The 27,019-nt window shown below is 40.2% G+C and overlaps 2 pseudogenes; one reads left to right on the top strand and one right to left on the bottom strand.

The window, feature by feature from the left end:
- Nucleotides 1–6,175: 6,175 nt before the first annotated feature.
- Nucleotides 6,176–6,533, top strand: LOC105945098 (annotated as a pseudogene).
- A 17,379-nt stretch (nt 6,534–23,912) lies between these two features.
- On the bottom strand, nt 23,913–25,600 carry LOC101605311 (annotated as a pseudogene).
- Nucleotides 25,601–27,019: the final 1,419 nt, after the last annotated feature.

Raw genomic sequence — 27,019 nt, 5'->3', positions numbered from 1 at the left:
TAAAGTCCATGAAGCCCAAGTTATATTACATTAATGTTTAACCTGTATCTGGCTACTTTTAGGCATTTAACATAAAACAATTGAAAATATAATATATGGCATTGACAAGCTTGTGTGACTCATTTCACAATGTGTTCTTTTTGCATCCTTGTGAAGGGAAGACACACACTCAACTTTCCACAGAACATTTACCTCCAGATTGCTAATTAAAATAAAATGCCCATAAATCTTCTCTTTTGTAGAAAACTTGAACACTGAGGCAAAGGCAAAGAAAATTAACTTTAAGAAAATGTCTGATAATTAAACTTTCATTTTTGATCCTACTGTAAAAAGTTGCTTTCTTTCCCTATAGTAAGAAGTCACTCTTATCTTTTCCCTATGCTTTCATAGCTCCAACTAATATTTGGTATTAAAGAAATACACATGGCTAAATTTTCTTAGCTATAATGACTCTGCTTACAGAAAAAAAAAATAGACATTTGCTGAGTGCTTTGATCTCTGAGCCATTAATCAGTGTGTTTTTCTTACAGGATTCATTGTAAATAGTGAATAGTCTTGAATTTACCTTCTGCCAGAAAATGTTTCTGCACACTGTTAATCCAAAACATCAGCTTCATGTTATTGCCTCCCCAAGAGTATATTTAGATCTTTGAAATTTATCAGGAAACTCAAGAAATGGAGAAATTCTATGTAACTGTTGTATAAATAGTATTTATCTTCCTTTCCTCAAACATTTTTGCTTTTTCCCTCCTAGGCTAGCTCTATTAAAAAACCCAAAATATGTATATCCTTTGCAATATTTCTTAATGTGGTTCAGGGTTCTGCTAGATTTCTATACATCAAAGTATTGATTTCTGATAGATTCACCACTTTTGATTTGCTTTTCATTGGCTTTCCTACCAGGATCCCTGAAGCATCACCCACATACTTATCAAGATGCAAACAAAGAATGATTATTTGAGAAAAATTCTCAGAACAAGGAAATAAATGTTGGTTTTATGTAGCCTTGAAAGATTTAAAATGAAACAGTTCTAATTTATAAAACAAATGATAAACCATGAAAAGAGCTTTAACAGAGAGTAGGAAAAAGAACTTGAGAAATATATTGAGAGAACCATAGAGAGAACCATATTTTTTTCTTAAATCAGGGGAAATTTAAAGCTGCCATAGATGAATTGGCTTCAATTTAAAATTTTTCAGGATGGTTATGGCCAATAAACCTATTAAAAAACTTCAGAATTGGGAAATATGAGCAATTAAGTGGTGAAAGGAACCGTCATTTCTCATATTGAACCGAAAGATTGAATTCTAGTACATACAAAGAGCACTGTCCCCGTCGTCAGCCTGCGGTCCTACAAAACACTTGGTTCTTTTATTAAACACTTCCACACTTTGCCCTACTGGAATAAAAATCAGCGCACTTGCGCAACACATGGAGCTTGGTTGCTTGTTGTTGGCAGAACCTTCACATGTTCCTGGAAACCATTTTCACCTGTGCAGTGGGTTCAAGTTTGAACACCAAGTACAGAAGTACCTGGAAAATGGGGCTTATTTGTTGTATATATCAAAGGAAAAAGGGCCTGGATGTCATTAAGGTATTGCTATTCTTTTTTTTTTTTTTAAATCAAGTTGTGTTATTGGAAAGATCATTTTTCCACTGAAAACATAACCTGGCTAAGCCATCAGGATGGTCTCTGGATTTTTGGCTTGGGTTTACTCAACAAAGCCTACTCTAAAATCTTAACACCATCCTTCATGGAGACAGACTCACATGAGTGACTACATGGGGGTTAATAGTATGGGTATTGCCATCTTTAGAGTTCTTGATAATAGCTATTCTTACTGGGGTTAAGTGATGTCTCATTATGGCTTCCATCAGTTGATCAGGAATATGAACATATTTTCATATACCTATTGGCCATCATGTCTTCTTTTGGGAAATATCTATTGGATTATATTGTCCACAAAGAATCTTATTCTTTTCACTGCCATGCTCATTATAGCACTATTAAAAATAGTTAGGAGGGCTGGAGAGATGGCTTAGCAGTTAAGTGATTGCCTGTGAAGCCTGAGGACCCCAGTTTGAGGCTCAATTCCCCAGGAACCACATTAGCCAGATGCACATGCATCTGGAGTTTGTTTGCAGTGGCTGGAGGCCCTGCTGAGCCCATTCTCTCTCCCTCTCTCGATCTTCCTCTTTTTTTCTCTGTCTGTCACTCTCAAATAATAAATAAAAATAAACAAAAAATTTAAAAAATAGTAAGGAAATGGATATAAGAGATCATTACATGAAATGAAATAATCCCTGCAAGGAAAGAAAGTGTTTGGTGACTTCACTCATCCTTGGAAGGTAAAAGTGTTGATCTCATGAAGTTGATGGTGGTTACTGGAGGTTGGAAATACTTGAGAGATGAGAAGGTTGGAAAGAGGTGGATCTATGGGGCTAAGTTACAGTTGCCAAGAGTGAAAAGTTCTTGTGTGCAATACCAAAGTATCAAAAAATAACAATAATGTGCTCTATATTTCAGAAAGCTACAAAAAAGAATACTGACAGTTCCCACCATTAAGAAATTGAGTCTGTACTCTACTTCAAATAGAACTATTACAGGCCAGAGGCATAGAGAACATATTCAACAAAATTATTGAAGAAAAAAATCCCAATTTCTCAAAAGAGAGACCCATCCAGATATAAGGAACTCATAGAACATCAGGCAGGACCAAAGAAGAAACTCTCTGAGGCACAACATAGTTAAAACTCTTAAAAATACAAACAAAGAGATGATACTAAAAGCAGCAAAAGAGAAACAACTCACTACATACAAATGCAATTCCATCAGAATTACCTCAGATTTCTCAATAGAAACCCTGAAATACAGAAGTGCCTGGAATGGAACACTTTAAAGTCTAAAATCTGTGGCTTCCAACCCAAATTATGGTACCCAGTGAAAGTACCCCTTATTATATGTTGTGAAAGGAAAAATTTTCATTGAAAAAGGCAACTCTATGTCTACATGAACACAAATCCAAAACTAAAAGGTATACTTTAGGGAATACCCCACACAGAAAAATCAAACAACCAATCTCAAGAGCCAACAGAAAGATCACAATAACCAAAACTAGAGATTCAAAAAAGTACAAAATGTAAGAAAGTACCAAGCTCCATAAAGTACCCCATCATGGCAGTGATTAACTCAAACTTCACACATACAACCATAAGTGTTAATGGACGTAACTCACCCATCAAGCAATTTAACAGTACAGATCAGAAAAATGGACCATTCTATCTACTATCTTCAAGAAACCCAGCTCACCACTAAAGAAAAATACCTTCTCATGGTGAGTGGATGGAAAATGATGTTCCAAGCACATGGAAAGAAAAACAAGCAGAGGTTACTATATTAATATCTGACAAAACAGACTTCAAATAAACGTGATCAAAAAGGATAAAGAAGGACACTTTTGGCTCATCAAAGGAACAATCCAACATGAGGATGAGATTATAAATCTATATGTGCCAAACACAGGTGCACCACAGTCTATAAAAGAAAACCTACTTGACGACAAAACAAAAGTAAAAATCAGCACCATCATATTTGGGGACTTCAATACTCCACTATCATCAATAGACAGATCATCCAAATGGAAAATCAACAGAAAAGTAAGACCAGCAGAGAAACACTATAGATCAACTAGACTGAACAGACATCTACAGAGCATCGCACTTCAGTTCTGCAGAACACACATTTTTCTCAGAAGCCCATAGAACCTTCCACAACACATCACATATTAGGACATAAATCATGCCTCCATAAATTCAGGAAAATTGAAGTAACTACCTGCATCATATCAGATCATATTATTTTAAAAGTATGAATATAATAACAAGGGACACATCCAGAACTCTCCTAGCTCCTGTAGACTGAACAACACACTTTTAAACAATGAATACACCATGAAAGAAATAAAATAAGAAATCGTAAAATTCCTAGAATTGAATTATAGTGAAAATACAACCTACCAAAACTTATGAGACACAATGAAGGCAGTCTGAAGTAGAATATTCATAGCACTAAATGTCTTCATAACAAAGATGGAGAGATCCCAAGTTAGTAACCTCACTGTCTACCTAAAGGCGTTGGAAAACAAGAAGAATCCAACCAACCCTAAGAGCTCCATATGGAAAGAAAAAGTCAAGATCAGAGCAGAAATTAATGAATTGGAAACTAAGAGAACAATTTAAAAATTTGATGAAATGAAAAGAGGGTTCGTCGAAAAAATAAACAAGATCGATCTACCTCTGACAATTTGAAGAAGCCAAAAAAAACAAGAAAAAAAGAGAGAGGGCGGGGGAGAGAGAGAGAAGTCTCAAACTAACAAAATCAGAAATGACAAAGGAGATGTCACAATAGATATCAATGAAATTGGAAGGGTATCAGAACATACTTCCAAAACCTTTACTCCACAAAAGTGGAAAATCTGGAAGAAATGGATTAATTCCTACATAGATAGCACCTAGGAAAACTAATCTCAGAGCAAATTAATCTCCTAAACAAACCTATCATATCCACTGAGATTGAAAAGGTAATCAAAAACTTCCCTCAAAAGAAAAGCCCAGGAATTCCTCAAGCAAATTCACAGAAGAGGAGGCAGAAAGACTTTTAGGTCACAAGTTGGGACATTATGCACAGAGATATTGCCTCTTCCCCATAACTGATGGCTACCCCCACAATGCATGACCCACATTCCCCAATGAGGAGGGTGCCTTAGGAGGGGGGAGGTCAGGGAGGTAGCTAATGATGGAATCAACATGGCTGTATATGCACTGTGTACATAACTAATAAAAAAAGAAATTAAAAAAAAAAAAGTCCAGGACTCTATGGCTTCTCAGCTGCATTATTTCAAACCTTTATTGAAAAACTGAATCCAATTTTTCTCAAAGTATTCCACATAATCAGGGAGCAGAGAATCCTCCCCATCCCCTTTTATGAAGCTAGCATCACCCTAGTACTAAACCAGACTGAGATACAACAATAAAAGAAAATTATAGGCCTATATCCATAATGAATTTAGATGCAAAGATCCTGAACAAAATCCTCACAACCCAAATTCTGCAATATATCAAAAGCATTGTCCACCTTGATCAGACAGGCTTCATCCCAGGGATTCAGGACTGATTCAACATATCGAAATCGGTCAATGTAATACACCACATAAATAAACTTAATCACAAGAACCACATGATTATCACAATTGATGCAGACAAGGCCTTTGACAAAATACAACACCAATTCATGATTAAAACACTGGAGAGAATAGGCATGGAGGCTTTATATCTTAACACAATAAAGGTTATATATCAAGCACATAAAGCCCAAATATTATTTAATGGGGAATGACTCAAGTATTTTCTATTGTTATTGGGAACAAGATGATGTGCCCATTCTCACCATAGCTCTTCAACATAGTATTAGAAGCCCTTGGGCTGGACAGATGGCTTAGCGGTTATGAAGCCTAAGGACCCCGGCTCAAGGCTTGGTTCCCCAGGTCCCACGTTAGCCAGATGTACAAGGGGGCACACGCATCTGTAGTTCGTTTGCAGTGGCTGGAAGCCCTGGGGCACCCATCCTCTCTCTCTCCCTCTATCTGTCTTTCTCCCTGTGTCTGTTACTCTCAAATAAATAAATAAATAATGAACAAAAAAATATTAAAAAAAAGAAGTCCTAGCCCAAGTAATAATACAGGAGAAACTAAAAAAGGGATACAATTTGGAAAGGAAAAAGTCAAGTTAGTCCTATTTGCAGATGACATGATCCTATACATAAGTGACCTGCAAGTCTTCATCTCAAAACTTTTTAAGATGATTAATTCCTTCAGTAAGTGGCAAGATACAAAATCAATGCACAAATAGCAGAAGCCTTCATGTCTGCAAAGTACAAATATACAGAGAAAGAAATTAATGAGGCTGTTCGAGTTTCAATAGCCCCCAAAATAAGCAAATAAACGTCTTGGAATAACTCTAACAAGGATGTGAAAGACCTATGTAATGAAAACATTAAAAAAAAAAAAAGCCTTTCTGAGACTGGACTGTGGGTGAAGCAGAACTTCTTTCCACTCCTGTTCCTGACTCACCACTGTGCTGTTTGTTCTTGCCAAGGAACAACATGGTCAGGAAGCCATGGCCTTTAAGGATACCAGAAATACACCTGTGGAACTGGAGGTGGCTATCTACAGGATACGAATCACCCTCACCAGCCACAAAATGAAGTCCCTGGAGAAGCGGAGTGCTGACTTGATCAGAGGAACCAAGGACAAATACCTTAATGTGTAAGGACCAGTCCACATGCCCACCAAGACACTGAGAATAACTACAAGGAGAACATCTTGTGGTAAAGGTTCCAAGACATAGGATGGTTTCCAGATGAGAATCCACAGGCAACTCATTCATTTACAGTCCCTCTGAGATTATGAAGCAGGTTATTTCCTTCAGCACTGAGCCAGAAGCAGAGGTTTAAGTCACCATTGCAGATGCCTAAGTCACTCAGTAAAAATAAAACAAAACAAAACACTCAAGAAAGAAATCGATGAGGACTTGAGAAGATGCAAAGACCTTCCATGCTCTTGGATAGGTAGAATTAATGTTGTGAAAATGGCAATTATACAAAAGCAATGTACAGATTTAATGCAATGTCAATAAAAGGTCTGGCATCATTCTTCACAGAGACAGGAAAAATAATCTCAAAATTCATGTGGAATGGGAACAGACCTTGGATATTCCAAATATATCCTCAGCAAAAGAAACACTTGCAGAGGTATCACCATACGCAATTTAAAGCTATATTACAAATCCATAGTAAAAATACAGAAAACAAAAACAAACAAGCAATCAAAAACCCTGCATGGTACTGGCATAAAAATAGAAATTCAGACTAATGGAACAGAATTGATGACTTGGACCTGAGGTCAAGTAACTAAAGCTACTTTGTCGTTGACAAAGTTGCCAATAACATAGACTGGGGGAAAACACAGCATCTTCAACAAATGGTACTGGTACAAATTGGATAGCCAAATGTAGTTAAATGAAACTAGACCCACTTATCTCACCATAAACAAAAATCAAGTCCAAATGGATTTAAAACCCCAATACATCACATGAAAATGAATTAAAACTCTTCTCCTACTGCAAGAAAGAAAAAAAAAAATAGGAGGAAGTCTCTACAATATAGGGGTGGGGGAAGCCTTCCTAAACAAAATCCAAATTGCCCAAGAAATTAAACAACCACTCAAGCAATGGTATCTCATGAAGCCAAAAAGCTTGCCCACAGATAAATATACTATAAGCAGAGCCAAAAGATCACTCACTGAATAGGAGAAATTGTTCCCCAGCTATACAACTGACAGAAGTCTAATATCTAGAATCTACAAAGAACACAAAAAAAACTAAACAATAATAAAATGAAGCAACCCACTCCAAAAATGGGCAGAGAACTGAATAGGGAATTCTCAGAGGGAGAAATACAAATGGCTAACACACACATAAGAAAATGTTCAACATCTCTAACCATTACAAAACAACTATGAGATTCTCCCTTACACCAGGAAGGATGGCAATCATTAAAAAAAAAAAAAAATCTAACAGTGACAAATATTGTAAAGGATGTGGGGAAAGATGATCCTTCATCCACTGTTGGTGGGAATGTAAACTTGTACAACCACTGTGAAAATCAATATGGCAATTCTTGAAAAGGCTGAATATAGAACTACCAACAGACCCAGCTTTTCCTTTCCTAGGCATTTAGCCTAAATGCTCCATGCTTCACTACAGAGATACTTGCTCAAACCTGTTTATAAATTCTCAATTCATTATAGCTAAGAACTGGAATCAACACAGCTCCCCAACATTGGATGCATGGATCATTAACTTGTGGTAAGAAAAAAATGATACAATGAGGTCTGTAGAAAAATGGACAGGCTTGCAACAGATCACACTCAGCAAATTCACAAAATCACAGAAAGACAAATGCCACATAGTTTCACTTGTCTGTGGTTCTTAAACTGGACTAGCTTGAGTTGCTGACATACCTGATAAGTTACTCAAGGCCCAGACAGTCAGCACTGAGGGGTCCCAGGGGAGGGGAAGATGAGGGAGGGGAAAAACAAACAAAATCTAAGTCCAAATTGAACTGGTACCATAGAAACCTTTATTCTTGGAGATAGACTAAAAGATATAACCCTCAAAAGGAATAAGGGGGGAGCACTTGAAAAGAAGTGCCCTGGAGAAGGTGAGTGTAAGACTAAGCTTGAAAAAGTATATATGTCTCTGGCCTGTAACTCACAATACCAGAAATTGGTCGCTATTCACAATGAGATATTGATGGGAGAGACCCACAAGATACCCACACAAGACAGGTTTCTGTCAAAGCACCTGATTAACCGCCTGAGGCAAAAGGGAAGACTGTTGCTGAAGGCACCATATGCTGCTAACACAGAACACAGAGAGACTGGCTGGAATCCTGACACAGCCAGTCCCCAGGCCCTTAGCCTGTCTTTTGCTGGAAAGGGCTACATGAGCTACTGAGAGAACGTGACCAACAATGATCTGAGCAATCAGAGGTCTAAGCTACTCAGAAGCAAACATCTTGACAGGATGTACACACCAGTGCAATAGCGGCACACAGCCTTGGTGGATAACCAGTAGCTTTCTGATTGGCTAAGGGATCTGCTCAGTGTAAAGGAACTCATATCTGGAACTAGGAACCAGATCAGCATCCTATGGAGACAAATATTATGCTCTTCAGTGTCAAACTCCTGCTCGTCTTTGTGTAAAAGAGAGGTTACATACATCAAATTCTCCCTAAATTAATAGTGATTACCCCATTTAAACGATGCTGAATTCACTCTCCATTGGAGAATCATTTGTATTTCAGAAGGAGGAGAGCAAGGAGATAAACTGCAGCCACAGTTGAAACCACAGAAATTGGAGAGACAAGCAAGAGTGCTGCTTCCATGCTGAACCTGATAATCAGTGCCAGGGTGAAGGAGACAGACCCTGAGGATACTCACACTTACCAAAGCAGAGATCCAGAGGCTCCTAAGAGCTCACCACTGAAGTAGACTTAAAATTCACCCACCATGGCTAAGGGAATTTTATGGAAGAGGTGGGCAAAAAGATACTAAGAGCCACAGGTTGAGAGCTACTGCCCAGAGGCATTCCCTCCGTCCCTCCCCCAAATGCTGACTACTGCTCCCACAGCATGCAACCCACAACTCCATAGGGAATACCTGCAACCCCACTGAGGAGGGTCCCAGAAGAAGGGGGACAGGTATGAGGGATAAAAGGACATCAAAACATGTATTCATATAAAATATGTTATTTTTAATAATACAAATAATAAATAAGTCTAACAACAACCAAAAAGATTTCAACAAAAAAATGGCAAGTCTGTGAGGTAATGCATTTGTCAACAAGCTAGATGTAACCATTATACAGTGTACTGCAAGATATGCTATACATGTTAAATGCACATAATTATATCTGTCAACTAAAAAAATAAATTGGAGAAAATGTTCCTCAAAAAAGAAAAAAAAAAAAAAAAGACACGGCTTTGAGAAGTTCTACAAGCCTGCAGCCACCTTGGCTATTCATCAGCTCTCAACTTTGCAGAGATCTACTGCTTTGGTTCAGCAGTGTTGACGGAAGGGAATTTGCTCCTTGGGACTCTCTTCTGATTGCTATTTGGCACTTTGTTATAGCTATTGCCCTTGTAAGAAAACTTTGAACCACTTGGGCTGCCTTTCCTTCGTTTCTATGATAGGACCTGCGTTGTTCATTGAGATATAGCAAATCTCTAAGCGATGTCATCTATCCTAGTCTTGTTTGACTTCAGAAGAAAACCTGGTGACGGAAATCCCTGTCTTTCTATCCACAAAGTGTGACTATCAGTCTTTCCCCTCGCTGTTTCTGACAACATGACAGAGACAGATATTTTCCTTCTTGCTTTCAGTGAAGGCAACTGGCACCGGGACTATTAGATGAGTGGAGAGCACCACACTAAAAGAGCAAGCATAGAGCCTCAGCCAGTTCCAAGAGGAATATAGGTGCTGCCTATGACTTTGGTTTGGAGGGACCACTTTCTGTTTTAATACTATCCTTGAAAACTAGAAAAACTGAAACATTAATCACTCAAACATTCTTTCTTACAGCCCACTTTCCTTATTTGACATTAGAAAAAGCATTAAAAAAGACAGAAAATATGTACAGATGTTCAATATTTTGGCAGGAAAGAGCCACAGTTGAGTTCTGAAATGATCAGTCAATATTTTCTCAAAGTATATAGTGATGTGCTAGCTAATTTAACCTTCAAAGTCTTCATAATACATACTATTAGTAAAATCATGATGGCCAGTTCTATTTTATCTATCTTTTGAATGTATTGCAATTTTCTTCACTATGACCTATAATTTCAATGTCAGGAGCTAAGTTGTCAATATAATTAGAGACCCATAGTAATAAGAATTAGGATAGATATTCTGTATCAAGAAAACTTGGATCTGCTTTCATATAAGAGGATAGCAATGAGAAGGAGGCATGCCTAAAGTTTGTAAGGTAGAGTTTTATCATAATGTACCAGCATAATGTGACCTGAGATAGAAGTAAGTCTTTATACATTTGAATACATTGGAAGTTTCTAGAAAGTGAAGAATAGATACACACACACACATGCACACATGCACGCGCACGTATTAAAAAATGTGGGGAATCCTAGACTGATGAGTGAGGATTCCTAAGAAATGCTGCTCTTCCTTATTCTGTTCAGGTGAAATGCTGTGTGCATGCCTAGATACACTATAGGAATTCTGCATAGAGATCTCAAGTACTTGGTTGTTAGTGTGGGCCTGGGAGTGATATTCAGTGGCCATCAAGAAGTATCCAGATGAAACACAAGCCTAGAGATTAGATCTATTTTTTATTTTTTAATATTTTATTATATACCTTTGCAAACATACTCCAGATGCATGCCTTACATATTTGGATCTGGCTTTATGTGGGTACTGTGAAATAGAACCTGGGTCTTTTTTGGTTTTGCAGACAACTGCCTTAACTGCTATGTCATCTCTCCAGCCCTAGATCAGGTTTATTTAAAGTAGCACATTCCTGACTGACAGACCCTTGCAGATAACAAGGATATTGTAGAAGGGAATGACATACAGCCTCTGGTAAGGGTGGATGTGGAAAGTTTTACCCCACTTGTCTCTTGTCACTCTCTGATATACAAAATGAATTAAATTAATTTAATTAAATTAAAATGTGCACCTCTCTCCAATTCTAGGTTTCAAACCTTTCAGAATCAACGTAGAATTCATGGATGGTGACTCTACTGAGGCCTTAGCTCATATTGTTATTCAAAAGAACATTAGAAAATTGGTAGACTCTTGTTTTCATCAGATAAACCAAGAGGAGACATTTTCTATTTTATCTCATTCTTGTTTGCAGATTATATAATCCTCTATTTAAAAGACCTGAAGGACTCTACCAAAAGATTTAAATCTTTTGGCAATTTTAGCAAAGTAACAAAATACAAAATGAACATGTAAAAAAAAATTGAATAGTTTTTTATTTATTTTTTTTTTAAATTTTATTTATTTATATTAGAGCAACCAGTAGAGAGAGAAAAAGGCAGATAGATAGATAGAGAATGGGCACACCAGGGCCTCCAGCCACTGCAAAGGAACTCCAGATGCGTGTGCCCCTTGTGCATCTGGCTAACATGAGTCCTGGGGAATCGAGCCTCGAACCGGGGTCCTTAGGCCTGTCAGGCAAGCACTTAACTGCTACGCCATCTCTCCAGCCCTTGAGTAGTTACTTTTAACACCATTAGCAGACATAGTGCAATTAAAGTAAAAACAACAACAACAACAAAAAAAAAAAAAACAAAAAACAACCAGTTCCCATTCACAATAGCCAAAATGGAAAGAAAAAAGACATAAATGTAACAAAAATGTTATAGGCCTTTATAATGAGAAATATGAAGCACCTAAGAAACAAAGTTTTGAGGACACTAGAAATGGAAATGGGAAGTATGGCCATGTTATAAGATTGGTTGAATTAGTTGTCAGTTTGCTGCATTACCTAAACTGATCCATAAATTAAATGCTATTCCCATAAAAATTCCAATGATATTCTTCACAGAAATAGAAAAATGTTCTAAAAATCCATACAGAAATACAAAAGGCTCAATAACCAAAGCAACCTAGAGCAACAAGAACAAAGCTAGAGGTAATACCATACTTGACTCCAAACTATACAACAGAACCATGGTAACAAAAACAGTACCTCTAGGCACAAAAATAGACTCACAGAGTAATGGAATAGAATAGAATATACAGAAATAGGCACAAACAACTGTAGATATCTGATTCTTGGTATAGATGTCAAAAATATACATTGAGGGCTGGAGAGATTGCTTAGCCATTAAGACGCTTGCCTGTGAACCCCAGATTCAATTCCTCAGCACCCACATAAGCCAGATGCCCAAGGTGGTGTATGCATCTGGAGTTCATTTGCAGTGGCAAGAGGCCCTGGCATGCCCATTCTCTCTCTTTCCGCCTCTTTCCCTGTCTGTCTCTCATAAATAAATAAATCAATGAAATATTAAAAAGACACATTGCAAAAAGTAGCCTCTTTACTCATGGTGTAATACCACATGTAGAAGACAAACTAAGTCCCTATCTATTGCCCTGTGTTATAAATCAATGAAAGAAAGTGGATCAAAGACCTTAGTGGAAGACTTGAAGCGGCTAGAGTAACACAGAGGAGACACATTAAGGTTTAGGCATGGGCAATGACTTGGATCAAAGTTCTTAGTGCATGTCTTGGCATTTTCAAATTGCTTGCAAATGCAGAGGAAATGCAGTGACTTTCTGAATCAGATTAGAATAGCTCAGGACTGAAGAGTGAGAGCAAAGGGGGCTGTAAAGTCCTACACAAACTGAAGAACTGACAGAGTGGAGAGCCAGCCCACAGAATTGTTAGCTCATCTTTGCCAGCATCTCCTCAGGTAGTGGATCATATTCAGAATACGTAAAGAACTCAAAATACTAAATACCAGAAGATAGGACAGAGACTTTTCAGATGAAGAGGTACTACAAGTGATAAATCATGAAAAGTGTACAATGTCTTTAGCCATTGGTGAAATGTAAATCAAAATAGCCATGAGATCCATTGTCATGCCAGCAGAATGTCTATCATCAGGGAAACAAACAAGAAATATTGGCGACTGAGTGGAGGGGCTCTTGTTCATTGCTTGTGGGAATGCAAATTGCTCTAATCACTATGGAAATCTCAAGCTTGAAGTTTCCTAACATGAATAAATAAAAGTAAAATTCCACATGATTCAGCTATAGCACTCGTGGCAATATACCAAAAGTAACAATATCAGTTTACATAGAGATATATGCATACTTATCCACTACTGCTTTATTCAAACTAGCCATCTTATGCCTTGGTGCCATTAATAGAATAAATTTAATTTTAAAATATGGTATAGATATGCAAGGAATTTCATTCACTCATAAATAAATAATTCTGTTCTTTCAAAATAAATTTAATAAAACCTGAGAGTATTGTGTTAAGCAAAATAAGACAGTGTCACAAAAAAAGGAATCACATATCAAAAGTGTGCAATGACAGGAGGAAAAGATCTAAGGTAAAAGAAGGTCTTTAAGGGATATAGGAGGGGGAAAGGGAGAGAGAAGAATAATTATATTTGTGATTTGAAATATATTAAGTTATTTTACTTTGTATAGCTAATACCTTTTCAAATATTTTATCTATTTGAGAGAGAGTGAGGGAGAGAGATAAGGATGAAGAGAAAGAGAGAGAAAAAATGGGTGCCCTTCAGGGCCTTCAGCCACTACAAAGGAACTCCAGACACATAGATTCCACCTTGTGCATCTGACTTATGTGGGTATTGGGGAATCAAACCTGAGTCCCTAGGGCTTGCAGGTAAGAGCCCTAATTGCTAAGCCATCTCTCCATTCCTAATGCTTGTTATTAAAAGTAGCACAAAGGGCTGGAGAGATGGCTTAGCGGTTAAGCACTTGCCTGTGATGCCTAAGGACCCCAGTTCGAGGCTCCATTCCCCAGGACCCACGTTAGCCAGATGCACAAGGGGGCGCATGCGTCTGGAGTTCGTTTGCAGTGGCTGGAAGCCCTGGCGCGCCCATTCTCTCTCTCCCTCTCTGTCTCTCTCTGTCTCTCTCTCTGCCTCTATCTCTCTCTGTCACTTTCAAATAAATAAATAAAAATAAAAACCAAAATAAATAAATAAATAAATACATAAAAAAAGTAGCACAAAGATGCATAAGCAGGAAAAAATAAAAAGAAAGAAAGAGAGAGAGAAAAAAAAAGGATTCTGAATTCAATCAGTGTCTGGGACACAGTTTGGTGGCCACTAGAGGGCACTATTGTGTCATTGCCTTTGTAACCACTCCCTGCTTCAGAGAGCAGACACATATAGCTGGCTCACAGGGTTTCCCAAGCAAATGATCTATCCTGGACTCACCCACTGAAGTCCTTATTTGTTGTTTGTGGTAGAAGGGGCTGCATGGTGAGGGGCCATGCAAACCTCAATCATGCGTCACTTGTTCACATGGCTAGGCAGGTGTTCTAGGTGACAATAGCCAACACATTCGCCCAGGGTTATGATGTGCTGTGAGCTTGTTGACTGGAAAAAAAAAAATAAAATAAAAGAAAGACAAATCTCATAGTCAAGAATATCTTCAGTTATCAGTGGCGTCAGATGGGTCTTGGTGAGCCTTAGAGATGGGGCTGTGGGAGACACATCCCCAGTGATAGAAGGCAAGGAGACAAGTTGTTCTACTATGTCCTGGGTGTAAAGACCCAGGTTCTGCAGCTGGAGGACTTGGAACATAGGCCCCCCAGGGTCTGTGACCCAGGTCATCATGGCTGGGAAAGGCCTTATATGGTGGCAGAAGATGGGAAAGCTGAGCATCTTGTGTGACATGTACTCAAAAATTAATGTGCCAGTTGCACATCGTGGTACGTATGTCCAGAGTTTTGTTTGCAGTAGCTAATGGCCCTGGTATGGCCATTCTCTCTCTCTCTCTCTCTCTCTCTCTCTCTCTCTCTTTTATATCACTCTCTCAAATAGATAAAATATTAAAAAAATTAATGTTCCAAGTGGAAATAAGCAAAATAGAAAACAAAAGACAAATACATGCACAGCGTCACTAAAAAGTCAGAAATCCCCACTGGTAGACAGTCTGAAACTACTTTATGGTGATACTGATGGCCCATATGCAAAATTCAATACTTGGCCCCTTGTAATGGGTAACAGTATAAACAGACACACAAAAAAATGTTGTATAAAATTATTGTTAGGGTATTTATAGAAGATGCATATGTTTCATGTGAAACATAAATTTGGTTTTCCACTTGGGGCCCTACTATAGTACTTTACTATGTATGTGAAAATATTCCAAGATCTATTTAGAAAAGTCTAAGGTTTGAAACTTTTCTGGCCCCATGCATTTGGAACAAGGAATACTCTGCAGTAAATCAAAACTGTGACGTCCAGCAATGGAATTTCAGAAGGACCTGAAGACTACTCTGAGCCACAGCACTGGAAAGTGCGACTGAACAGTGAAACTCTCTTGACATCTAGAATGTTTCATATTGTATTAGGAGTTCTTTAGAAATTACCAAATTAACGGGGAACAATAATTCTATTTTTTTTCCTCCACTTTAATTTCTTCATAGTCTATTGGCATTAGAAGCATTCTGAAGAACAATGCCAACCTCTCCAAGAAGAAGCAAGTGGCCTGTATAACTGACGGGGCTCAGGAAGTTCAGCCACAGACACAGCCTCATCATTCCACGAACGCAATGTCTTCCCTGGAGAAAGCACTAAGGAGTGCTCTTTCCAGCTGTTTGGAGGTGAGGCCTGTGCTTTAGCGATGGTGACCTTGGTCTGCTGGAACAAGAGGCTTGTGACTTTCATATCAATCCTTTGCCCTCACCAATTGAGGACTAGCAGGTTTTCTTGGCGCTGTCACTATTGCTGTAACTCCTGGCCTTTTTGTTGGTGACTGGATTTATGTTGTCGGAGGTCGACACCATTAGTCATTCTGAGCGGTGTAGGAGCGTGTGGAGGGGAAGCGGGAAAGGCCGCACTCACTCCCTACAGTCACCAGGCTCCTCTTTGAGATTTCTTTGTCTCTTAATGCCTGTGACTTTGAGGTTGGGGAGATGGCATCTTTATCAAGTGAGTTAGTACGTGTTCCACTTCTGTTTCTGGGAGGATTTGTAGAATTGATCCTTTATTTCTTGTTGAGATTTATTTCAGAGCTGCTCACTTACTGTTTACATCACTATTGCTTCAGAGGAAATGTCTTTTCTAAAAGGCAAAAACTTTCAGAGAAAGACTGAGATGCTCTCACTTCCCCTCCATCACCCACCCAGGAAAAAAAAAAACTTAACTTTCATCTGCCTGAAGTTCAAGTGGTCTTTTCTTGTCTTCCTGCAGGACAGATGCTCATCAGATAGACCTGGATTCTTGTTCTATCCATACTACTTATGATTTTCTGTTTATATTTGTCTTAATTTATTTCACTATTAATGGAGAGAAAAAAATATAAATACTATGTAATATTTGGTTGCTAAAGCCATCTCTAATTCCTACAAAGTTCTATGTGTTCCTAGCTTGATCAAACCATACAGAAATAATAGTCATTATTTTTAATGTGACCATCTCACTAATAATCACAGAACATCAGATCACTATCATGTATCCGAACATCTTTGGTTCTGATATAAAAAATAATTTCAAGGGCTGGAGAGATGGCTGACCAGTTATGGTGCTTGCCTGTGAAGCCCGAGGAGTCATGTTCAACTCCCCAGATCCCACATAAGGCAGACGCACAAAATGACACATGTGCAATGTTGCACGTGAGCCCAAGGTAGCACATGCATCTGGGGTTCGGTTACGGTGGCTAGAGGCCCTGATATGCCAATCCTCTCGTGTTCTGACTCAAAAACAAAAAAAGAAAAAGGCCAGTGTCTTGGACTTGCCTCGAAAATTTATATATATAATTTGTACACACACAGTTTGACAAGTCTTGTAGGAAAGCCATTCACCCTTGCATAATGGCTTAATAGGGTGTCATCAAGTACTACCTTTCCAGACCACTTCTGTTTGGGGTCATGTGAACTAAAACACAGGCAAGGCTGGTCCTTCTGGAGCTGTGTTCATCAAGCAGCAGAGTTTGTGATGTAACATCAGCAGAGGATGAGCCTCTGCTAAACACCAAGTGATCTAAAGGCGAACAGTCATCAATGAAGAAAACCAGACAGAACGAGGGTACAAAAGAGATGGGTATACAGCAAGTTCATATATTAAAGTCCTCCATAAATTTTTTAAAAAGACAGTAGATACAATTATTTTAATGTTACAAGATGTTAACTTTTTTATATCTTGAGCTGAGTTCCTTGGCTTACACGTAAAGAATTACAAAATCAGACAAAAGACAAGCGGTTTTACTGAAGAAAGAGAAAGAACAAAGGCGTTCTCCATCAGCAGAGGGGGTCTGAACAAGCTGCTCATTGAAAAGTAAGAGAAGCAAAGATAACATGCACTCTGTAGCAGACAAGTTCTTTAAAATGGGAGTCTTATTTGGGGTTTTATAAGTTGGAAAACAAAGGAAATAGTTTGATTGGGCTATGGGAGATCTGTCTCATCTGTCTAGGGCCCTCAGTTGGGTCTGCGGAGTTGTTCTCCACTTTCTCCTTTCAGATGTCACACTGATCAGGAAGAAGTGGGTCAGCTTTATTGCCTGAAATAATCTCTGTTCCCAGATGTTTTCTACTATGGAAAGAAGGTATGGCTATGTTTATCCCACGGGATGGCCACAGACTGTACCATTAAACTTGAACAGTTTGGTTGTGTCCTATAACACGGGAGATGTCCGTGTAATTTCTACATATAGCTATAATGTCCATCCCCATCCTCTCTAGAACCATCTTTTCCTAGTACAAGCAGAGACTCTCACAGAAAAGCATGCTCAATGTCCCTTCATCTTTTCAAAGTGCCCATTCTTCCATTCTTCACTAAAAATAAGGCCTACATGGAATTTCTTAATATGACACTTTTCTATAGCCTCAGCAGCATCCTTTTACCTCAAAGTACATTTTATCTGTCATTAACCATGCTTTCAGCATATAGTCGTAAAAACTGCTTTCAAGTCCGTCAACGGATGTATGATAGTTCCCGTGACCTGCATCCATGTTCGCTTGGCTCAGTTGCTTCAGGGTGTGGTGAGGCAGGAACCTGTGGTGCAACAGAGCTGCCCACTTTATGACTGCTAGGAAGAGAGGGAGAGAGAGAGAGAGAGAGAGAAAGGGGAAGGGATGGGTACAATGTATGTGTTTCCAGGACACATGTCCATGACTTCCTTTCTTCAATTATGCCCCACCTCCCACATCTGACCTTTCAAAAAGATTTAATTTTCTTAAAAGTATTTGTAGGTTTATAGAAAAAAAAATGGACAGAAGAAAATTCAGATATCCCATATATTTCTTTCCTATCCCCAACACAGTGTTGCATATATTTAATACTTTTTGGGATGAGTGTGGTCCGCTTGATAAAACTGACAAACAAATGTGAATGCAAATTTATTTATTATTTTTATTTCCCACTTGTATGTGTGAGTGCATGTGTGTGGGAGGTGGTGATGCTGGTGCATGCAGATTATGTGCCTATGGGTCACCCCGTGTGCTCTTCTGTGGTAGCTGGAGCAGGACATTGGATATATAGCTCCATAAGTCTTCCATCTAGTCTTTGTGAGCAAGAATCTCTCTTTGTTTTAACTGTTTCCAGAGCCTTTGGAGCCCATAAATTCTTGGGTCTCTGTTCCCCTGTGGGAATGGGGTTGCAGGCATGTGTTGCCACACTCAGCTGTTTTTTGTGGGATCTGGAGATTTGCACTTGGGCAGTGCCAGTCTCCCAGAGGCCCTTATGCCATGCTCACAAAGGAAGCCTCCCAGCCATCTCTCCAGCTTGGGGTGTAAAATTATTAACTAAAGTCTAGTTCATATTAGTGTTACCTTTCTATATCCTACAGCTCTCTAGGCTTCAACAAATGCATAATGTTATCTGCTGAACTTTACAGCATCATGCAGAATCTCCCCTTCCCTAAGCAGACTCTGTAACCCATTTACTGGCACCCCCTCGTGGCTCCAAACTCTTGGCAGCTAAGATCATTTTGCCATCTCTATGGTTTCACCCTTTCCAGAATGTCATATAGTTAAAATTATCTTGTAAGTCATTTTCAGTATTATCTTTTCCCCCCACCAAGGTAGGGTCTTATTCTAGCACAGGCTAATGTGGCATTTACTCTGTAGTCGCAGGCTACCTCAAACTCACAGTAATTCTCCTATCTATGCCTTCCAAGTGCTGGGATTTACGGTGTGTGCCACCATGCCTAGCCTTCAATGTTATCTATCACATAGCAATTTGCATTTATGTTTCCTTCATACTTTTTCATGGCTTGAAAGCTCATTTGTTATCACTGAAGAACATACCATTGTACTATTACAATCTGTTTATTCTGTCTGCTAAGGCACTATTGGATGCTTCTAAGATTGTGAACTTATGAACAAAGTTTGTGTAAGCATCTGTGGACACACATTTTGTGCGTGTTTGACAAGACTGGATCTTCCAATATGGCTACATCATTTCCTACTGCTGTAGAGAGTTTGTTGTCATCCATCATCTTGTCCATATATGCTATTGTTTTATTCTGGCTTTTAGCATTCTAATAACGATGTGGTAGCAGGTCATCTGTTTATACTTGCAGTCCCCTGAGATACCAAGTAGGGCATCTTTTCATATGTTTATTTGACATCTATATGTCTTTTCTGTTGAAGCATGAGTTTAAGTGTTATATGGTATTATTTGCTGCAACACCCTTTTTGGTTTTTTTGAGGTAGGGTCTCACTCTAGCTGATGCTGAACTGGAATTCACTGTGTAGTCTTAGGCTGGCCTCAAACTCATGAATATCATCCTTCCTCTGCCTCCCAAGTGCTGGGATTAAAGGTGTGTATCACCATGTCTGAAACTTTTGCCAATTTTTAACTGTGATGTCTTTATTTTATTTTTATTTTTTTGAATTGTTGAGTTTAAGTCTCTTTGTATATTTTAGACATAAGCTGTTTGCTGGATAAATATTTTCAAATATTTTTCCAGGCAGTGCCTCTGCCTTTACTACTCATGTAGCCCAGGCTAAAAGTCTTAACTTCACTCAGTCCCCTTTTCTTCTATGAGAATTATACTATCTTACTTACAGTACTCTCTTAAGAGATGGGTGTGCTCAATATGTGGCATACCTGAGTCCACTGACTCAAAACGAACCCTATGATTTTCCCTGGTCTCCCACCCCCATACATTCCCATCTTCATTTCACATATACTTATTTCTATTTTGTATTATTTTATTTGTACATGTATATACACGTGTATGTGGATGATTTGTGTGGATAGGCATGTGTTTGCTATGGTATATATGGGGAGGTCAGAGGACAACCTTCTGGATGTTTCTCAAGTGTTTCCAATATTGATTGAGTCAGGGTCTCTTTTGAAGCTGTGCTTGTGAGCTTCAGGATCTCCTGGCTCTGTTTACCAATGCCATGGGTGCACTGGCATTACTTACAGATGCACATGCCATGTTGCAACTCTCTTCCCAGGGTGAGAAAGAGGACTTGTTCGAGTGGGTCCTGGGGAATGGAGCCTGGAACAGGAGTCCTTAGGCTTCACATGCAAGCGCATAACCGCTAATCCATCTCTCCAGCCCTGAAATTTTAATAGAAGTTGCATGACAGAGGGGAGGGAGCTCTGACGGTGTTGAAAAGGGTACAAAAGGAGTCAGAGTTGTAAGAAATGGAGTCGGGGAGAGCTTTAGCTGTATGTTTGAGTTATATGAACATAGAAATAGACTGATGAGAGCCTGAACTGAGATGAGAGTGAGGAAATGAGGAGGAGAAGAAACCAAACAACATTCCAAGGGAGAATTCAGTACTTGAAATTCACCTCATATCATCCCACAGTGGCTTCTCTAGTTCACAAAGGAGGAATCTGATAAAATGGAGTAGAAGAGGAGATACTGGGGCTCTGAAATCTGTGTTCTTATCACTTTAGCTTCTTAAACCTCTCTACAGTTTCCAGCCACTCCCTACAAATAAATTTACGTGCTGTGGTGGAGCTACTTCCTCCTGGTATGAAATAAATCAGAGTTCTGTGTTGGTGCTGACGTATACAGGAAGTAGGTTATTGACTGAGGTTGAGGGAGTCTTCAGTTGGACTGCTAGCTATAAGGTGAATGGAGGACGCTGGAGGTAGAAATGTCCTGGAGGTGTGCTGCCAAGGGTCACACATATCCTGTCAGTAATCCCACTAATCCTGTTGCTGTATGAACCTGGACTTGGGTGTGGAGTCTTACCTTCGATCAGTTGGTGACTCTGTGTAGAGTAGATAGACATTTTATGTGTCTCTCTAGGAAAAAGTCTTGAGATAGTTCCCATGTAATCCAGTCACTATATTCAAATCTCGCCCACTTCATGAGCAACCGATAAGCTTACTAACATGAAAGCTACAAGGAACCTGAGAGATTTTTTTCCTTCATCTTTTCAAGGTATAATCTGAGGCCTTAGGGTAAAAGTCTGTGATCTATCCAGCAGCCCCCAAATAAGCCAGGCTCTATCATCTATCCATACTACACCAACTAAAGATACTCATAGAAGTGAAAAGCGGAGAGATGACAGTTACTCAATGTGTGGAGGAAGGACTGATCAAGGGGGCATGAGACCCTAAGTCTGTATTTGGGGTACTGACATGAAATTTAGGTTTCAATGGAGGAAATGCTGGGGAAGAGGATCATGAAGAGCCCTGGTCTCAGTGCTGTCTCTGTGACCTTTGTTATAGCTCTGATCCTGTGAGGGTGGTCCAGGGAAGTCTTTACCCCTGGAGGGAACCAGGTTCTCATCCAGGCTGCAGCCTTACTCTCGTGGATGATTGCCTTCACCAGGGGTGGGCAAGTCCTATTGTGTTCCGCTGTTTCAGAGATACAAATGATTTAAGAGGAAAGGCCAAGGGCAAGAACTTAGCTCTGTGTTTTCAAAGAAAGACAGACACACAACAGACACCCTAGGAAGGTGGAGAAATTGGGCTTTTATCTTTCAGTTATGTTGCAGGCCCCAGTGAAGAATCAGTGCTTTTGAATCAAACAGCTCCTAAGTGCTTATACGGATAGTAGAGACAAGAAGATACTTGGGAACATGGTCCAGTAGTTAAAGGAATTTGCTTACAAAGCCTGCCACCTCATGTTTGATTCCCTGCCCATGTAAAGCCAGATATACAAAGTGGCATGTAGGTCTGGAGTTAGTTATCTCTCTCTCTCTCTCTCTCTCTCTCTCTCTCTCTCTCACACACACATACACACACACACACACACACACACACACACACACACACACACAGACAATGGGAACAGGTCACATAACCTATAGTAGAGTGATGATCAGGGAGAATGTGTCATCTGTATTTCCCGAATGAAATGGGCGAAATACTTTCAGGGACAAGTTTGGTACCCTAAATCTATGACTTCCAAGGTTACTCTGTTCTAGGTATAACTTTAGACTGATTCTTTGCAAACCTAAGTGACCCTTAGGAAAGTCTAGACTCCAAATACATGGGACCACACAGGGAAGACTGTTTATTTTAAGACTTACTAAAAGATGTGGCTCTTTTCCTAAGGGAAGACAGGGAAGGAGAAGTAGAAAACTACTCAGGGAAGCCATGCAGTGAGTTTCCTTATAACATCAGAGTCCTGAGAACATCTTGACCCATTGGTGTTGTGATGAAAAGAATATGACTGATTAGAGAAGCCACGAGGGACCCAGGTCTCATGAAGAGGAGTAAGTGCTAAACTTAACCAAGAAGATAAACAGCTCAAGGACTCTTTCGAAGCCACAGGCAGTGTGTTTCCTACAACTTCATTCTAGCCTGACTTTGGTTTCTGCATTGTTTGGGGCCTGTTTTATTAGACCCATGGATCCCTCAGACAGGTATACAGCAACATGGTGAAATAAAATGAGAAAAAAAAAAATACTTGCTACACAATGGAGAAAGTGAAGAAAAAGATTGCCTTTTGTGGGGAGGCTCTGGAAATCTCAGGTTCATATATCTATGCCTGCTTCTTAATGTCTGCCTCTGTTCCCACAAGTGTAGATGATGACAAGCAGTCAATGAAAGGAGAGGACAAGGATATGTGGAGATCCTCTCTGGTACACGAAATAGTATGTGTGCGCAAGTCAGGAGGGTAGGTGGGGGTGTCTCTTGACTATGGAAACACAGAATTTATGTACGTGGTTCCTGGAATTAGAGACCTGGCTTGGCGTTTTGACCTATGACCTTGCACAAATTCTTAACCTCCTCACTTCATTTTTTTCATCTTTCTTTCTTAAAATTATGTGTATATGTATGATATATGTGTGTGAGTGTGCACACATGTGCACACACGCATGTGTATGCTGTGGCACACATGTGGAGAACTCAGGGTGTCTGTTCTTCCCTTCCAGATTGCTTGAGGCAGGGTCTTTGTTGTTTTAGGCAACCGCTTGGAACGCCCCAGTTCAGCTGTCTGGCAAGCTTTCTGATTCCCCTGGTTTTGCCTCCCATTGCCGTAGGGATCACAGAAGCATGTGCGTACCGGGGAACTGAACTTGTGCAGGTAGGTTTGGAAGCAGGCACCTTTAACTACTGAGTCATCTGCCCAGCTCCTCTCTGTTCATTTCTAATATGAAAGCAAGAGTCATAATCTATGTCGTCTGCTATTTTTTTTTATTTTGACGGATGTACACTTTATTGGAAAATTTAAATACTCTTCAGACAGAACACAACATGTCCAATCAAGGGTCTTGTGGGGCCTACACAGAACTGTAGCTCTTAGGACTCGAAGAAAGAAAGGAACAGTACAGATGAGTGCTTTGTTTGACAAGAGGACCCTCACGATGCATGCTCTTCAGCCAGTTTGTCAGCTTTTGCCACAGCTTCTTCAATGGGTCCCACCATATGCAAGGCCTGTTCTGGGAGACGGTCATATTCACCAGCCAAAATCTGCTGGAATCCTTTAATGGTCTCCTTCAGGGACACCAGCTTTCCCATGTGACCTGTGAAGACCTCAGCAACCTGGAATGGCTGGGACAAGAAGCGCTGTATTTTCCTTGCCCGGGACACAGTCAATTTATCTTCCTCAGAAAGTTCATCCATACCCAGTATGGCAATGATGTCCTGAAGGGATTTGTAGTCCTGCAGAATCTTTTGCACCCCTCTGGCAACATCGTAATGCTCACTGCCCACAATGTTGGGATCCATGATGCCAGAGGTGGAGTCCAGAGGATCCACAGCTGGATAAATGCCCAACTCTGCAATAGCACGGGATAGCCCGGTAGTGGCATCCAAATGGGCAAAGGTGTTTGCTGGGGCAGGGTCAGTCAAGTCATCAGCAGGCACACAGATAGCCTGCACGGAAGTGATAGATCCCTTCTTGGTGGTGGTGATCCATTCCTGCATGGTGCCCATGTCAGTGGCCAGAGTTGGCTGGTAACCTACAGCAGAAGGGATTCTACCCCATAAGGCAGACACCTCTGAGCCAGCCTGGGTGAAGCGGAAGATATTGTCAATAAACAGCAGTACATCTTGACCTTCTTGGTCTCTGAAGTATTCAGCAACAGTCAGTCCAGTCAGAGCTACCCGGGCACAAGCACAAGGTGGTTCATTCATCTGACCATACACCAGTGCTACCTTAGATGTAGCATCTTTTAAGTTGATAACACCTGATTCAATCGTTTCATGGTATAAGTCATTGCCCTCACGGTCCTCTCACCGACACCAGCAAACACAGAATAACCACCATGGGCTTTGGCGACATTGTTGATCAACTCCGTGATCAGTACTGTCTTGCTGACTCCAGCACCACCAAAGAGCCCAATTTTGCCACCCTTGGCATACGGAGCTAGCAGATCCACAACCTTGATACCAGTGACCAGAATTTCCTGCTCAACACTCATCTCTATGAACTCAGGAGCCTCAGCATGAATAGCAGCATTTGATAGGACCTCTCTCGTCAATAGGTTCCCCAATGACATTCATGATTCTGCCGAAGGTCTCAGGACCAACAGGAATTTTGATTGATGCTCCGGAATCTAGTACTTTCTGGCCTCTAACCAAGCCTTCTGTACCATCCATAGCAATAGTTCTTACCGTGCTCTCACCCAAATGTTGGGCCACCTCCAAAACCAGCCTGGTCTCCCTGCCTTGCACTTCCAAGGCATTTAGGATCGGTGGCAATCCCTCTCCAAACTGGACGTCCACCACGGCGCCGATGACCTCCACAATGCGGCCGGGGGCGACGTTTGAGCCGCACAGTCTCTGGCAGGATGCACTGCTGCCGGGCGGCTCGCTGAAGGGCTCAGTCCCCGCAAGGCCCCGGAGGCCGGGGCAGAGGCCACGCGGCCCACAAGACTCAACATGGTGGAGACTCTCGTCTGCTATTTTAATAGTTCAGTGGGATAATTTACATGACCTACCGAATGCTGAGGTGGAGGCTATGATTTCACCAGGGACTTTCATTATCTCTAGGAAGCATCCACAGGGACAGCTGGGGCTGTGGGGTCACAGCACTGATAACAGATGTACTTGCCGGAGGGAAATAGACCAAGAGTTTAGCCTCCAGAGTTTTGGATTTCTGTCTTAGCTCTAACGTTTTTTTTTTGGTTAAGTTTAACTGGAAAAGTCTCCAAGTGCCTCTATATTTCAGTTTCTTTCTCTCAGAGGTGGAAAAAAAATAACAAAATCCCCACAGACACTAGATTAGAGAGAATCCATTGTACACTGAACTTTACATACGAATGCTGTCTTGTTATTTATAGCAAATCTAGTCAGTCCTATCCTTTGTTTTTGAACTCTGATGTCAATCTCATTGTGCTGCTGGGAACTCACCATCGGTGAGGTGATAGCTGACTGTAGTGTCTGATTTACTTGCTTGGAGGAACTGCACTCAAACTTTGGCCAGGTTTATTCTCATACTGTGCATTCTCCAAAGTGTGTGTGTGTGTGTGTGTGCGTGCGTGTGTGTGTAAGAGAGAGAGAGAGACATCTTAAGTTCCCTTTTCTAACCTCTGTAACTCCTTCTATTGGAGCATCTGAGGGTCCTAGGGATATGGTCTCACTGATTGTGAAGCAATCTTGTGTCCCAAAGTATCAGCTTCGGTCACTTAGAGAAACAGAATGATGGGAGGCTGTGCTGTGATTGTGGTGGTGTGGCCTCAGTTCTCCTCCACTGGTTGATCCAGTCTGCTCAAATAGATGTGTGTGTGTGAGAGAGAGAGAGAGTCCCTGGAAGGAGACTAAAAGTAGAGACATCCTTTTAGCCTGAGGGAAGAACTGTACTTGTAGATTGAAAATCTACTGCTCAAGTCACATCTTGCCGTCCAAGTTGTAGCTGTCTGCAGAGGTCCTCAGACCATCCTCAGAGGCAGTTCTGCCCTGAACCACCCGTCACTGAGCCTGCATCAGGGGACTCAAAGAGCCGGTACAGCACAGATTTTGAGCACACATATATTCTAATATTTAAGAGTCCTTTCAAAGCAGATGCTGCTGGAGGTTAGTACCCATTCGTGTCTTGTTAATGCTTATATCTGTATTAATTTCCACCTTGATAATAACTGGGAATTCTTTTTTGAGCCTTACCCTAGAGATGGTTGTAACTTATACATGAGAAGAGACCTCTTACATTTAGGTGCCAAATTGTTTTGTACAATTTAACCAACCATGTCATTTATTGTCTTTCTTTCTTTTTTTTTTTTCAGAAAAAAACATAATAGATCAAATTTATTATGTAAGTTAAATCTCTGAACCATGTGTTTTTCAGCTGCTCCTTGGGTGGGGAC

This window comes from Jaculus jaculus, chromosome 9 (genome assembly GCF_020740685.1).
Source record: "Jaculus jaculus isolate mJacJac1 chromosome 9, mJacJac1.mat.Y.cur, whole genome shotgun sequence".
Lineage (NCBI taxonomy): Eukaryota > Metazoa > Chordata > Mammalia > Rodentia > Dipodidae > Jaculus > Jaculus jaculus.
Note: the sequence above shows the minus strand (reverse complement) of the source record. Positions and strands in the feature narration are given on the sequence as shown.